At 39.9% G+C, this 17,513-nt stretch overlaps 1 long non-coding RNA gene across 1 annotated transcript in view; it reads right to left on the minus strand.

Annotated features, from left to right (window-relative positions):
* Nucleotides 1-17,513, minus strand: part of LOC146332580 (uncharacterized) — an 87,306-nt gene that overhangs the window by 37,126 nt on the left and 32,667 nt on the right. The window contains exon 2 of the long non-coding RNA XR_014771651.1: nucleotides 15,673-15,759. This is a non-coding gene — a long non-coding RNA (uncharacterized LOC146332580). The remainder of the gene's footprint in view (nucleotides 1-15,672; nucleotides 15,760-17,513) is intronic.

The following is a 17,513-nucleotide window of genomic DNA, read 5'->3' on the forward strand; positions in this document are numbered from 1 at the left end:
ATATATATAAATTATTTTTATAATTCTTTTAAATTTAAAATTTAAAATTAATTGTGACTTCTTGATGTTATTGAATATTTTTGCATATGTTTATGAAATAAACAATGTTCAAATTGGAAAAGGAACGTTCTTTTTCACTTATGCACCATTATGGTACAATGTTGCCTACAGGCAACGAACCCCAAAAACTTCCAAAAATAAAAATAAAAATAAAATTTCTTCAGATTATGTTTATTTAGTCTATTTTGAGACATAAAAACACATTTCCCTCACTGGCATCATAATGTGTACCATAGAGGGATATGACCATACATACATACATACATACATACATACATACACATACATACATACATACATATGAGCATACATACATATGAGCATACATACATACATACATATGACCATACATGCATACATACATACATACATACATACATACACATACATACATATGAGCATACATACATACATACATATGACCATACATGCATACATACATACATACATACATATGACCATACATACATACATCCATACATATGAGCATAAATACCTAAATACATACATACATATGAGCATACATACATACATACATATGAGCATACATACATACATACGAGCATACATACATATGAGCATACATACATACATACGTACATACATATGACCATACATACATATGACCATACATTCATACATATGGCCAAACATATGACCATGCACACAATCATACATACATATGACCATACATACATACATACATATGACCATACATACATACATACATACATACATACATACATACATATGACCATACATACATATGACCATGCATACATTCATATGACCATACATACATACACACATACATACATACATATGGTCATCATATGACCATGCATACATACATACATACATACATACATACATATGAGCATACATGCATACATACATACATATGACCATGCATACATACATACATGTGACCATACATACATATATACGTACATATGAGCATACATACATATGAGCATATATACATACATACATATGACCATACATACATACATATGTACATACATACATATGAGAATACATACATACATACATATGAGCATACATACATACATACATATGAGCATACATACATATGAGCATACATACATACATACGTACATACATATGACCATACATACATATGACCATACATTCATACATATGGCCAAACATATGACCATGCACACAATCATACATACATATGACCATACATACATACATACATATGACCATACATACATACATACATACATACATACATACATATGACCATACATACATATGACCATGCATACATTCATATGACCATACATACATACACACATACATACATACATATGGTCATCATATGACCATGCATACATACATACATACATACATACATACATACATATGAGCATACATGCATACATACATACATATGACCATGCATACATACATACATGTGACCATACATACATATATACGTACATATGAGCATACATACATATGAGCATATATACATACATACATATGACCATACATACATACATATGTACATACATACATATGAGAATACATACATACACATGACCATGCATACATACATATGAGCATACATACATACATACATATGACCATGCATACATACATATGAGCATACATACATACATACATATATACATATATATATAAATTATTTTTATAATTCTTTTAAATTTAAAATTTAAAATTAATTGTGACTTCTTGATGTTATTGAATATTTTTGCATATGATTATGAAATAATCATATGCACTTATGCACCATTATGGTACAATGTTGCCTACAGGCAACGAACCCCAAAAACTTCCAAAAATAAAAATAAAAATAAAAATAAAATTTCTTCAGATTATGATTATTTAGTCTATTTTGAGACATAAAAACACTCCAAACATTTTTTCCCTCATTGGCATCATAATGTGTACCATAGAGGGTTAAGATATAAAACTGAGTCTAGCACAAATAAACTAGAGAATAAGCATATTTAATATTACACAGGACTATTATGTCATCAGTCCCAGTGCGTTTCCATAAGTATCTGCTTGCCCACCACAGATCAGTATGAATGTCTTTATCTTAGATGGTGAATTGCGATGCCTCTGGGGAAGAAACGCTCTCTAGTGAGCAGCACTGGGGAGGGTTCAGTCAATTAACCTGCTGTCAGTCAGCTGTAAAGCAACCGCTCTGCTCTCTACGCTCTGTCTGTCCCGGTCACGGTGAGCGGTGGCCCTGCGCTCCCTGTCCGTGCCCGGCCCTCGCCTCCCTCGGCCGGGGGCAGCTCCACCCAAAGGTGCTTACCATTCATGGGCTGGAACCTCGGAGGTCGCCACAGAGGTGATGGAGTGACTCCCTCAGCAACAGCTCTCATCTACTGTACAGATGCAGAAGGCATGGTGAGGACGAGAGGGGAGAAGGCAGATACAGCTAGCATCTATGCATGAATGGACTGACGTTACAGCGAACAATTGAAAATAGCTTTTTCAATCAGCTCTAATTTAACTTTAAGAGATGTCTTACTCTTCCTGATGGATTTGTTGGGGTAGAACAACAGAGCAGGGATAGCAGTTTGGCATCAGTTCAGCAAAACAGAAAGAAACTTCAGCAGCCCCCCTCCATCCTCTTGCCACTTCCTCCTCCTCTTGCCACCAGCAGTCAAATTGATCAATTTCTCCTCTTTCTATTGACATTTCATGAAAACCCCGGGCAGCCGAATTGAAATGCAAGAGCCAACAAATACAAGTGCTCCACCTCAGGCTGAGAATTAATACATCAACTTATGTGCATATTGCTCATGTTAATACAACGAGGATTAAGCTGCTTAAATGCCTTATCGACGTTCTGGCCAATCAATGGAGGTGTAATTAAAGAGTGCAGCTGAGCCAGTGACAAGGCCAGCCACACCGCCATTATTGACCCGTGGTCAGATGGAGCAGCTAAGTGTTTATTTAACCCAGTGTCACGGTGTGCACGTGTGTGTGTGTGTGTGTGTGTGTGTGTGTGTGTAAGCATATGTATGTGTGGATTTAATGTATTTGTATGACCTGGTGACCCACCCTGCTTGTCTGTTTTGCTGATTTTAAGTTCTATTTAATTAAGATTCATGCAGACATTCATTCTTGAGAACTGGGAGAAATGTACTACCAAAAATAACTTGAAAAATTAAATTATTAATACCAACACTCTATGTATTTGTGACGGACTTGCATATATGAAATCTATGTAATTTATTAAATGTTTTGGTTTGTTCTAATTTCTAAACTTAATCGGTGACAGAAAACACCCTTGTTCCAGACAGCAATTCACAACTTCAACCAATTTAAAAGGGCATTAAAACCCTTCAAAATCTAAAACTAACAACACTTACCAAGGTTACAGGTTATTTTTTGATGAAAATGTTGCCCATTTTAAGTTGCGTCCCAAAAAAAACAAACAAGCGAAAACAAAAAAAAGTCACGATTTAATTGGGCATAAAAAGGGCTAGCTATACCCAAAGGACCCCTGTCTCACTTCCTGGTTTAAAAAAGGTGGGAATACTGCTCAAGCACTGGTCAACTCTCTATTTTTCAACAAATTCATTAAATCACATGACTGTAGGAGAACTCCGCGCAACTTTAAAAAATAAAATGGCTGCTCACCACGACTATGCTGTCAAATGAAAAAATATGCAACAAATCTCAATGAAGAGTGAAAATCAAAACTCCCAGTTCTCAAAAATGAGTGCATTATTTTTGAATGGTCCACCATGTTTAAAAGTAGAATCAGTAGAATTTGTCTGAGCTGTTCGTGAACGCACCAGAATGTCCCAGGATGTCAAATACAGACGTTCTGGGTTGACAAAACACGCCGAGCAAAATAAAGAGAAAAATAAGGAATAACAGGCAGACGACAGGGTTTCTGCAGATACAACCACCATCACACACTTCTAGTGGGTCATAAGTGGTGATTGAAAGGGATTATGTTCATATGAGTCGATATATTATTTTATTAGAAAGGCATATTGTGCCTTTAAAGCATGAAGAATGGAAATAAATCAATAATAATAATTACAAATATGAATTGCCATATTGCATGTTCAAGCAACTGTGAAATTTGGAAACCGAGGGGAGAGAATAACACAAATGGGAATATTGTTTTCTGCTAATGGCAAAAGGGTGGTTAGTAAATCTAAAGGTGTCTAAAGTATTGACATCCACAATCTGCTGTAGGAGAAGCCTGAACCAGCATAAGAATGAATCACCTACTTGGATCTTTTTTCCACCGCTGATGGAACTTTCCCCTCCTCTTTGTAAAGTGCAAATTCACATAAAGAGCAAGTCTGGATATACCAATAGATGTGAAAATGAATGATTTCTTTTAAATAAGAGTGGGCAGTTCACCATCCCAAAGTATGAATTTTTCATCGAGCTCCTGAAAGGATGAATAAGGTGGAGAAAGATGAGACGGAGCTGCGAGAGATCTAATAAAGATACGTAGAGAGCTGTAAAGTAGTGTGTGCATTAACAGACTGCGGTGAAACACCCCAGTGAGGATGTTTCAAAATGTCTAGAATTACTTTGGTGTTTGCTATGTATGTATGATTTTTCTCAGGGTAAATGGATGTGTGTCACATCATGTCAAGATATTTCCTGCTCAGTGGACAGTAATGATCACTCTACTGTGTATAGCACTTTTTTAAAAACACTAAAAAAGTGTTTTAAAGGACCAATGTGTAGGATTTAGTGGCATCTAGCTGTGAGGGTGCATGTAACCCACTTTGGCCTTCCTTTCCAAGTGTTTAGGAGAGCCAGTGATTGCTGCAAAAAAAAAAAAATTGAAACGGGATATCTAGCGCCAGTGTTTATGGCTACTCTAGAAACATTGTGCTCCATCACGGCATTCTCAAAAGAAGACCTGCGCCCTCTGTAGATATAAACGGGTCTTTCTAAGATAATAAAAAACACAACAGTTCTTATTTTCAGGTGATTGTACACTGATGAAATCGTGCTTATGAAAATTATATTCCATTTCCGCCATATTCTGCCAATAGAGCCCCTTAAATTTTCCACGCTGGACCTCTAAATGCCACCCTATGGCAAAATAAAGAGATTTAATAAAAGGTTGTAAAATTCCAATGCAGGAGCAACAAGCAGGCTTACAAACCCAGCCCTGCAGGAAAGAAAGCTCTGTGGTGTGCCAGGATTTTAGAACTGAACTATGAGCTATGAGGATTTGGACAATTGTATTATATTAAAATATATGCTTATTATACATATTTTAACCCGAGTGAGGTTTAGAAGGTAGAACTTTATTTGTGATGGAATATTTTCACAATGGGGTCGGTATTAGTACTCTTTTTAAGTAATTACTTTAGTAAACCCACAGACTGCACCTGTGTTACTGGCAGAGGCTTCCCCTTTACTGTTGCCTTGTGGGTGGTCTGTGTGTGTTATGGAGTCTAGTGGGTTTGTATAAAGTGAGTTTTTCCCAGTGCGTGAAGGGGGACTTATGTCACTTTAGTCAGGCATAAAGTGTGTAGCTCAAGTAGGCTACAGTATAATAGTTACTGAAAGGCTGAGTGTTGAGTTAGCAGCTACTAATCAGGATGAAGATAACTTAAAAAAAAGCCTAATAGGTCTTGGAGCTGCCGCAGCCGATTACATAATTATTTGTTTTCTCTTGAGATTTTTTCCAGCCACAGTGAGAAGACACAGCACTGACACGTAACTGTTAGAGCTCAGTGGAGCGGACAGCTCTACATTAGGGATGTTCCTGGCGACTAATTTCCCTGTCGATTAAACACAAAATTTAATTTAGACTAGTTGACCAGTCTAACAGTAAGAAAGCACTCAGAAAGCAGTTAAAACTGAGCACAATTTATTAATATATAATGTTAAACGGCGTCCGAAAAAAATACCGTCAGCACTTGCCAAATTGTACTTTAAATGCCGCCGAAATGTGCGCCACTTTGCTCTGTACGATAAAAACACTGCACTTTAACCTACAAAACATGACAACACTAAATGTTTCAACTTTTCAGACCGAGAAGGATCACATTGTCGACGGGTAAACAACCCGGAGCTGATGGTAGCTGACAGCCTGCTACACAGTCTGGCTAATGTTAGCAGTGCTAGCAGCAGCAGCAGCTGCTCTGCTTGCAGGTTAATTTTAATGTTAATGTTATTTCCATTTTCTAGATTAAAACACTGCCAAACCGCACTGGTTTTACAAGCTGTCATCTGTCCGACTTTGCTGATATAAACATCCGGGCTTGTCTGGGCCATCGGGACACGTGTTTACAGTGAATGGTGAAAGGGGCTGCCGTCTGATGGGGCCACAGCCCCGACATCATAGAGGCAACAGCTAACTGGCGTTGGGCATGAATGAAATACTGATAAATAGTTTAAATGACTGGTATTTCTGGTGCTGACTAGCGAGGGTGGTGATGTTTAATCATGTAGTCGACTAATCGCACACATCCCTACTCTGCACTGTCCACTTTTGGGTGGCTGAAGGAACACTGCCAAAAACAAGATGGACACTTTTTTAGCCTACTGTACATTGTGTCTGGGATCAGAGCTGCCACAAAGTCAGAAGGAAACAAAAATAAAGACATCAGACAACTGCATGAGGCATTCCACTTGCCTGAACACAGAGTTTACCTGCTGCTACACAACGTCATTAACCGGCAACGCCATCACTGTGAATTCACCAGGCAATATTCTGCCTCATTAACATGTTGGCTCACACAGACTTTGGATAAGGGAGCTGGCAGGGTCAAATATGTTTACTGTCCGGCCCAACTGATTTGGACATTTGCATTCACACATACAGCTCCTCCAGGTAATGTCTAAATACGTGCAGAGTTTTTGTGCATGTGTGAAATGGGCTTTTGTCTGTCTGCAGTTTTCTACACTATTGCTTTTATTTTCTCCACATTCACTCGTATAACGAACATTTGTGGCCCCTTTCCAGGGTTTGCTAAAAGGCATTCTGAGTAATGTGGGAAATCCCTGAACATCACATTACTGATATTGCATAAAATACTATAAAAGTATCAAGGGAAGACTTTTCTCTTTAACGTAGTAAATCTAAAGGCAACAGGACAGTCTTCTGGGTAATTTGGTGGACCGGATCCCGATTAAAGTGCCAGTATGTGTGCCAGAATTGGCCATCAGGGTGGTTTTTCGGATGCCGTGTCTGGTTTGAAACGACTTGAGAGCCGAATAAAAACCAATTAAACCATCAACCGTCAACCTCCGCCGTGACCTTCACACACCGGCTCTGACCAGCACCATTAATTTTCTGTCACAACTTATTAAGCGATAACATTTATCAATTAGGCAAACAGATTTAAATTGGAGAGGGCACGCAGCCCAGAGGTACAGCCACCCACAAGTGCCAGGCCCATTTAGAAAAAATACTAGACATAAATGAATTCTTGAAAAGACCTTGTATATCAGGAGGTGTCAGCAGATGTGCTGGTCTCTAATGTGCTTGTTTATCACTGTGTATAGAGACTGCGGATAATCAGTCGAGAAGGCAGCTGGCCTTTATTAAAAAAACATGCATTCACAATCAGCTGAGGCTCTGCTACCCCCTCAGATGCGGGTTATGAGAAAAGCCAGGTTCTAACAGAAAAATCTGTTTTTTTTTCACTTTATATCATGGAGAACAAAGACCTTCATTTGAAAACAATATCTAATATCTTCAACCATTAATACAGACTGTAAAGTAAGGGTGATAAAAGTCTTAAAGTTGCAGCCTCATAAGATGTCAGATAACAACTATTTGCAATGCAAAGATACAGTGGAAAAACACCTTCCTGTGCAGAGAATGATGTCACACTGTTATTTTTGTTATTAAGTCTTCTCTGTTTAGCCGGGACGTCTGAGTGTGCTTGTTCATGCACTTGCATGCTCGACCACGTCCATATGTGTCCTTGTGCATGCAAATCTCCACATTGTACAAACTGAATATGTCTTATAATGTGACAACGCAAGACGCAAGAATGATCATGGCTCTGGGGTTCTTTTATAGAGGCAAGAGCCAAAATGGCGGCCACTTGGTTGCAGTCGCTCTTAACAGTCACTAAAATGTGTTTCTGAAAACATTTTAAGCGAGAAATAGGCAATGTGGTAACAGAATGTTGATCCATATTTGATCAGCACTTTCTAGTTTGACAGTTTGATGAGAGTTTTATGAGCAACGTTTTCAGATGACACTTCCCATCACAACTTTATTGAAAAATCAAAGTCTGCATTTGTTTTGGTCTGAGACCCTGATGCTCTACAGCGACCTCTGGGTAAATGTATATAGCACCTTTAAGAATCTTGATTTTTCTTTTTATGATCCTGAATTGATTTTTTGACTGCTGAATACTCTAAGGGAGAAATTTCCTCTGATCTGTGGAAACAATCTAAACTCAGAAACACGGACATGTGATGTGCAGTGTTTTAGGTAATAGGATGCATGATCTACAGTCTTTATACGATTCAAATTTTTCACATGCTCTATTGTTAAAAAAGCTGAGAAAATAAACTGATATCTATTTGCAATACTTGTAGAATTGCAATACCTATGGAATCAGCACGCAAGTATAAAGTTTGTATTTGGGTAGGAACCTGAAATTAAAATATTCAGTATTATGTAAATGCAGACCTAAATGGATGCTGTTTCTCATTTAAACATTAAGCTCATGTTACACCAGTATGACACACAGCTCCTTGAAATAACTAAAATAAAGAAAACAGATTGCATAATGCTGAATAATTACATCTAATTATACATTCCCCCAACTCCCCATGTCCCACTATTTCTCTGTTTTTGTGATTCATTTTCCATAGACCGTACTGTGAAATCCTTAATCTGGGCAGAGGAGAGAAACTGGGCCAGATGCGGATGATCAATAGACTTTCTATGATAACCTGACAGATTCTTATTAGACGTGACGGGCTGCAGCCTCCGGCCCTGCCATCATATTCATCAGCACTCGCACTGACTGACTTTGAATATTCAGATGAGAACAAAGCGGACCGTGACGGCATCCAGTCTAAACCACCTGACTATGTTTCCTGAAGAGACAAATGTTTCCTCTGTGTGTTGGCATTACAAAGAAGACATGTAGAGTGATTCCTGCTAAATGGAAGGAGGGTGATGACCTACAGGTGAAAAAAGAAACAGATACTTGGGGCTAGAAACAACTCTACAGACAAGGAGTTAAAGGATTAATTCACCCGAATCACAAACTGCGTATTGACTGCCTCTTGACACTTCTGTGTCAACTGCAATATAATGGTTATCTCCAGACGTGACCATGAACAGTTAGACAAACCGTTTTAGAGTGATGAAAGAAAGGAATGTGTTGCAGTGGTGTGAAGTTGCCCGCCTCGGCTCGACTCAAGCCGGCTGGTGGCATCGTCTGTGTCTCAGCTTGTCGGATCTCCAGCAGCTTGTTGGAGAACGTCTCCTGTTATCACTCTTGCAAGATCTTTTGCATGGTCTGGCGTTCCCTGCCAAATATGATTGTGTCTTATGTTTTCACCATTTAATCAATACTAGAAAGGCAACTGTGGCAAGTAACTCACTATCACTGTGCTCATTTCTATTTTCATAAATTGTTTCCTGCAAAAAAGCCTGAACAGGCGCAGTTAAAGCTGAGGCACAGAGAGTAGCTGTGGTGGAGATGACACGCCGTCTCGTTAAGCTGCGTTGGTGTAAACTGGCAGATTTTCAGAAAGTTGCAGCATTGCAAGTTCTTGTTGCGAATCTTTGGTCTGAATGGGGCTTAATATGGGGGCAGATATCTCAAAACCCTAGTGCTGAAAGAAATAGTTCGACATTTTGGGAAATATGTCTTTTCAACTTCTTGCCAAGAGTTAGATTGGGACGATCTACACCACTCTCGTGTCTATATGGGAGCTGGTCTGAAGCTACAGCAAACAGACAACTGAAGACTGAAGATCAAGACTGGAAACAGTGAAGGAGGAACAGTCAGTCTGGCTCTGTCATGCCACACAGTATATTGTTTGTTAAACCAGCAGGGAAACAAGCAGTTAAAGTACCTCACATACCTACATACCTGTTCATACTCTACAGCCGTGTTTACAACATGCATCTTGAGTGATTCACCTAAGATGCATCGAGGTCTGATTGCTCAGACCACATCTGGAGGTGGTCTGGGTCTCATATGGCCACATCTGGAGGTGATTTAACACATCTTCATGCTTACATGGCAGAATAGGTTGATTGTCAATGACTCCCAAAATGACAGATATTACTGGTGGAGAGTACTGGCAGCCACAGGCTGGTCGGAGATTATATATGTTATGTAAGTCATTTGACATTCCACAAGTGTTTTACATCGGAAAACAGTTGTACTTTGGTTAGGTTTAGTCAAAAAACCTACTTCAGTAGGTTTAGAAAAAAAATGGTAAGGATAAAAATAACTTTGCTATGTATGTCACATGATGGAAGTGACACAATGGGAGTGACATACATAGTGAAACTAAAACTTTAAATAACTCCATGTTTACTGTTTGTTTCACAAAGGACTTAAATCCTAGTGTTTCGCTCAAGAAATGTATGTGTTTGAGCCACTAATCCACCCCACCTTTTCCATATGCAGACTTTCTTGCTTTCTTTCTTTCTTTACACTTCTCTCGTCATACTTACTACATGCACTAGAGGCCACTGCCTAATCATGAACTGAAATATGAGTTGAAACAAGCTGCTTGTACATTCAACCTGCACGCATGTGTTTTCTGGTGAGGCAGGCTGTTCTTTTAACAGTGTGTGCAAGACTATGTCCCTGGCCAGACTGAAGGACCACCTATGCAACTGACGTCCTCTGCATAAGCTGAGGCACATACTCATTTACATGCAGACTGCATCATATTAAAGTGCAAAATAACAGTAAGAACCGCAACAACAGGCAAGATGGGTTCTTACGGATGGAGTACACACTAAACATCTTGTCCGATTTCCATTTTGGCCAAAGAGTCAGTACAACGGACACTATGCAAACTTGTTCTTGTCATTTCCGGCAGACTGAGGGCAGGAAGTGCATTGCTGCATTTGATCTTTGCAAATGAAATTGATCTATGAATGTTTACTTGCATATAGAGCAAGGAAGTGCAATCCGATCATAAGTGGTGACTCAAGATGCATGTGAAGGCGCATCCTAATGTCAGGTGGGAACTGATGTACTCAGAGCTGTCAAATCAGATTGGAAGACCTAAGATGTATGTTGACGCCAGGTGTAAACAGGGCCAAAGATAAACGAGCATCTGCAACTGTATTTGACAGATTTTAGCACCTCATCATTTTAAGTTAAAGACTATCTTGTGGGTAAAAACTGCTCCCATGAGATGCTGTCAGCTCAGCTCTAATATATTAAATACTCACTGGAGCTGGAGCTAGTTTATTTAATTTCTTTTCAAGAACACATTCATTTTAATAGGGCTTTCATTTCTTTGTAAACACGGCCTCAACACTTAACAAGAGTCAATTATCTCATTGTTTAAAAAAAAAAAAATGTAAATAAGACTTGCATTTTGCATAGCACTTAGAAAAACTACAAAATATTAATCACTGCTGTGTAATTAGATATATTTGATTAAAGAACTGAAAACGAGGTTGAAAACAACCTTTGGTGTAAATATTTTCCTCTCTGGCTCAGTTTTAAAATTTGCACCATCTAAAATTAAGTCTATAGAACATTAACAAAGTTTCAGAGATTCTTGAGACACCTATGATTTACTGAACTTGAGTCCTTTTCACGCCGCCGTGTGGTAACTCCCCGCCTCTGGTCATTTCAATGATGGGTAGGCACCAGAAGGTAAGTGATCATGGTGGTAGGGGTCAGAAGCAGTTGCCACCAACGTGAACTAGGATTGGGCGATTGTACAAACGTACTGTGTATTGGCAGTGGGCTGAATCCATCGCCAGTTGGATTTGCTGGGGCAAGAACTTTTGGTTTTGGTGGGTTGTACCAAGACTATGACGTTCATTGAAGCACAATCTTTTCATCGCAGCTTTGGACTGCAGCAGCTTCTTTTAAAAATGATTTGCTTTTCAGGGGAATGCTCTTGCAGGGAGGCAGTTGTCAGGGTGGTTACTACGCAGCAGTGTGAAAGGGCCTTTAGAGTAATTAGACATTAGAAAAACTATTTTTTAAAATTAACGATATGACAAGAAGCCTTTAATTGATCCAGATTCTCTAAAATATAATGTTTTGTTCATATTTTGTGGCCTTGTGTACACACACATATTGATTAAACACTAAGTAATTACTCATAAAGAGCACTTATGTCAGGATTTTAAAGCTAATGAACATGACAGTTCTGTGTGTCTGTGTCTGTGTGTGCGTGTGCGCTTCTGAAAAGGCAAAGGTCTGCTCGGTAAATATGACTGGAACAGATAACACGACTCTCACTGGGTAATGAGACAGGAAGAAATGTTAAGGGAGCTCTGGGAGAGACACGTAATGAAGCATTGTTTGCGAGATGAGAATACACACACGCACGCACTCACACACACACACACACACACACACGCAGGTAATGAAGCATTGTGGGGGGTTGAGCCTGGCTGAGGCTGATAACATCCCGTTGTGCCTGATGGAGGACAATGGGCCGTAGAAATGGAACCACACCGTCTGTGCACCAAACTCTACCATCATCACCCCCCCTGCTCAACACACACACACACACACACACACACACACACACACACACACACACACACACACACACACAAAGATGGATGGATGTACCTGAAAGTGGAGCTGAGAGATAACCGAGAGGCCCAAAGAGGAAAACTGAGGTCTGAAAATGGCGCTCCACCTTTGCCGTTGTGCTGCAGCTCTGTATCTCGGCCAACATTGATCATCGACGGCGTCGACCTCTGAGCCTGATGCATCCCACCAATAAATTTAATTAAAGGACACATTTTCATAAGAAGAGAGCCGGTGGGAGCAGCTCCATATGGACGCCTTCCAGAAAAAACATTATGGTAGCTTAGAAATGTTCCCGTGGAAGCACCGCTTAGATGGCCGAGTGATTTCTCTTCCTTTTCGTTATCCTCTGACGGTTTTTGTTTGCCAAAAGATTAGTGCACTGTCTCCAGAATATCTACCTCAGTGCTTGTGCTTTACTAGTGTTGGCGAGGTGTATTTGATGCAGATAGTTAATTATATGGTGAGTGGGTTAGCCAAGGCAGAGTGGTAAAACTCCCACTGGGCTTTTGTTTGCAACATCCTGCTCTTGTCTGTGCGTGTTGTAGCTTTTACACAGGCGGAGCGCGGCTTCACTTGCAAACACAAATGAAATTGAATGTTTTATCTGGGTGAGCAGATGGAGAACACCCGCTGGAAACTGATGGCACCTCAGTGTACACTGTAGTCTAGACAGAGTTCTTACCAGCAGCGAGGGTTCAGAAATTATTATGTGGTTTGTTATGTTTGGAACGGCTGTTTTGTTTGCTGGAATAATGAAGTGATATTGATACGGCTCAGGCAACGGCGAAATACGAGTACTGGAAATGGATTCTAAGAGTCAATTAACCCCGGATAGATGGGGGTTGTAATGCACTTGCTTCCAGACGCCAGTCTTGAATTTTTGGATCAAATGCAGAGGAAGCCTGAGGAAGAAAGTCTGCTTTCCATTATGAAAAGACTGGCATCCATTTCCCTGAGATAATTTCAATTATATGAAATAAGTAAGGAATTTTTGAATTAAAAACGTGTCTTGGATATGGTGGACTTGAGAATAAAATTGCAGCAAGAGAAAAAGTAGAAGAAGATAATACATTCGAGGCTATTTGTGCTTGCTGTGTCGCTGTATGTGCTGTTACCTGACAAATATCCCGCTCGGTTTGAAAGAGCTTGTTCTTCTATAAACCTGACATGTGCTGTTTCATGCACAAGTATAGTCACTCACAAACTGCAGAGGAAGCAGCTTTGTGTCATGTTATTCTTCTTGTTTCTCTGCTGTCCTCTGTTCCTAATGAGACATGTAGGTCGACACTGTTACTCTTCAGGCCGCCCCGCACTGTTCACCAGCTCATCTATACCGGTATTCCTGGCATCTACCCACTACACACCCATCGCAATCTAGGGCTGCCTCCCCTCCAGCCTGGTGCCAAATGCTGTGGCCTGGTTTACAGACAATCTGTTGCCCAGCAGGAGGCGGTGTGATGAGCACTGCAGAGTCCCTAGGAGGCTGACCTACAGGGAACAAACCCTCTGCAGTTTTCAGGCTGAATTTCAGCTCGCTCTCATATCTACATGGTTGTCATAGTTACAAAAAGTGGGGTAATACACACTGATTTTGTTAGATATTCTTCAAACGGAGTCAAACAGATGGTGGGGCTCATGTGACTAAAGCAAGCAGTTTGACAATTACATAAAATACTAATATTAAGTCTGATGTTCAGTCTAACCCACACCGATTCATCCAGATTCTGGCACTGCTCCGGCCATTACCAGACACCAGCATTTATGTCTGTAAGTGTCCACAGCAGTGCCAGAATGGGAACCAGAACTGGATCCAGGCGAGCGGGCGACAGAACCAGGCAGAGCAGCCTCACAGCGAACACAGCCTGACTGGGAGTGAACTCAGCCTCCAAGACCAACAGAGGCCAGTTTGAAAACAGGGAACACAGTAGCAAAGTGACTTACAGTGGCTCCAACAAGTGCTGTGACTCCAAGGGACAACAAAGACACAGCAGGCAGGGAAAAGAGAGGCATGAAGTGGGAGAGGGGCAAGAGGGAGGTTGGAGTTTGTACGGCGTGATTTAAAATGAGTTAAATGAGCTGTGATCAGCTCCAGCTGACGTGGCGCAGTCGTAACGCGATGCAGCCACGTAGAATTTAGCCATAACGGCGGCAGAAACAGAATGAGTGGTAAGACAAGGAAGTGGAAATAAGCGCAGCATTTAAACATAAAGTTGTCTGAATGTGAAGAATTCACAACATAAAATAAATAAAATGTTTCTTTCAGAGGGACAATGGTAGGAGAAACACTGAAGCTAGGGAGGCACAGAAGCACAATCACCATGAGAAAAGCTCTAGGAACAGCAAAATCTCAGTATGCATTTAGCATGATTTGTTAGGTTAGCATAATTTCAAAGGCTGACAAGAACAAAATCATCAGTGCATCAAGCATCTACTGAAGTGTCACACGGGTAGAAAATTTGACCTTCTGACAGTGTTGGATAAAACCAACAGCATCCTTTTGGATGCACCAGATTTGATGTGATCTATCCAATAGCTTTTGAGATATTTCACCAAAGCCTGAACTAACACAACAAAAAGAACGACTGCACCTTCAGTGATAGACCAGTAACGTAACTAAAAATGTGATGTTGCACTGTGGCATCACGTAAACCTTAATGAAAAAGCATTTTAAAGCTTGATTTATTAACCAGAGGCAGGAAATTGTAATCTGGGCAATACTGATGAACCTGCGTGAAGCTGAACAGCTATATGTAAGCATTAATAACTAGAGCAAAGTATGACAGGCAAAGACACTGTTGCCACCGGGTGTTTCGCCACCCACTGAGAGTCACATGTATGTGTGAATAAGTGTGCTCACAGTATGTTTTACAATCCTTACCGTGCGGTGCTGGTTGGATGTGGCATGATCGTTGCATGAACTTCAGTCAGCACGAAACCTTCAGAGGTCGCTGCAGGGGAGGAGAATCTGTGTGAAGAAAGAGAAGGGGGAGTCAGACCACAGCATTTGACATTTAGTGGCCTTTGGCTTCATTGTCAGACACTCTACAGGAGAGACCACTGTACACACAACATGCAGGAAATACTACACACACACACACACAGATTTAAAAGAGCATAACCTTGGGTTGAAGCTTAACATGGATGTTGGCCATGCCTGCATTATGTTTGTCCTTCAGAGAGAATTTTTGTGAGCAAACACTGAGTGAAAATAGCATTCTCACCTGTTTGTCTTTATTAAAGTTAGTGATTTATCAACAGCAACTGTAATGTGGATGATATTTTGGTTATTTTAATTTCTAACATTGAAGTTACTTGAATGTTAGTATTAGACTTTGTTTAATGGCATTATTCTCATTTGCCTCTTCTTGGTTTTGGCATAAGCTAAATACACGGTTGCTTAATAACCACATATTCTATCGATTATTCATAATTAATCAAATAATAAACACTAAGCAACACTAAGAAAAGACATAAGAAAAAAGTTCCCTGGACATCCCGTTTTCTCTTCCAATGCATCAAATAGGGACTTAGTATAAAGAGCGAAAAAGTCTGCAGGAGGTGGGGTGGATGGACCGGACTGCATCAGACTGGACCGGACTGGACCTTCACCCGGAAGACCAGAGTTATCGTACCGTGTGAAACCCAGAGTCAGCGGTGACTTATTTTTAACTTATATAACACACACATTATGTAAGTTACATAACGTATTTGCAGTTATTTAAACCCTGTGATCTTTTCCAAAACCCAAACAAGTAGTTTTTGAGCCTTTATTTTGAAAATCCACCTGGAAGTTTCATATTTAACATGACAACACAGTAACTTATTTTCAATAAAGTTACAAAGAAAACTCTTACAAAAAATAGAAACAACTTATTTTTTAAAACTTGCTTTTTCTTTTTTGGAAAATTAATGCACTTTTAAATTAATGTGAACTTTTGTTACATATACCATTGATGTTCTACAATTTCAGACCTCCCATGTTGTTAGGGAATTTTCCAATCTTTAGGGAACATGCTAAGGCCTTGGAGCCACTGAGACACATTCTCACTGCCAGGGCGACAAATACTGAGTTTTGTCGCACCCCTCAGTGACTCACACAGACACGAAACACACCTTCTAAAATCTATTTGAGGTGCACTGGTTTTTCATGAAAAAAAAACAAAAACAAAAACTCTGTATCGGGTGATGTAGAATATAGAGCAAGAAAGGACTTTCACTCATGAGGCCAGGGCTTTGCGCACCGTGTGAAATCAAATGTCAGCGTTATCTAAACTTACATGATGTTGAGTCACTCGTGATTTACATACTGTAACTTCTGTAACCCAAAGCATGATCTTTATTTAAACCTAAGTGCAACCACAACATTAACAACATGTTAAAAAGACTTTTTGGCAGCGTCTCATATGGATGCTATAGGGCACCGTGTGCTTCAGTATGACATGCTGTGAAGCATAACAACTACAACTTGGTATTTGGCGACGTGGAATGAGAACAGGTTTGCCTGTCTCTTCTTTTTGTTCACTGTCATCTCGTGGGGTCAGCGCATCAGTTCATGGTGTGACAATAATTACGTCAATACACTGGCTAATGATGACTTTAAATTGAACACTACTCACTGTTTCTACCCATGTCTCCAAACAATAATTTATCTCATTTTTCTCTGCATGTGCACAAAGCCATCCAATCATCCCCTCCTTACTGCACTGCTGCATGTTGCCC

The sequence above is a fragment of the Lutjanus erythropterus genome, chromosome 1, assembly GCF_056507025.1.
Source record: "Lutjanus erythropterus isolate fLutEry1 chromosome 1, fLutEry1.hap2, whole genome shotgun sequence".
NCBI classification, from domain to species: domain Eukaryota; kingdom Metazoa; phylum Chordata; class Actinopteri; order Lutjaniformes; family Lutjanidae; genus Lutjanus; species Lutjanus erythropterus.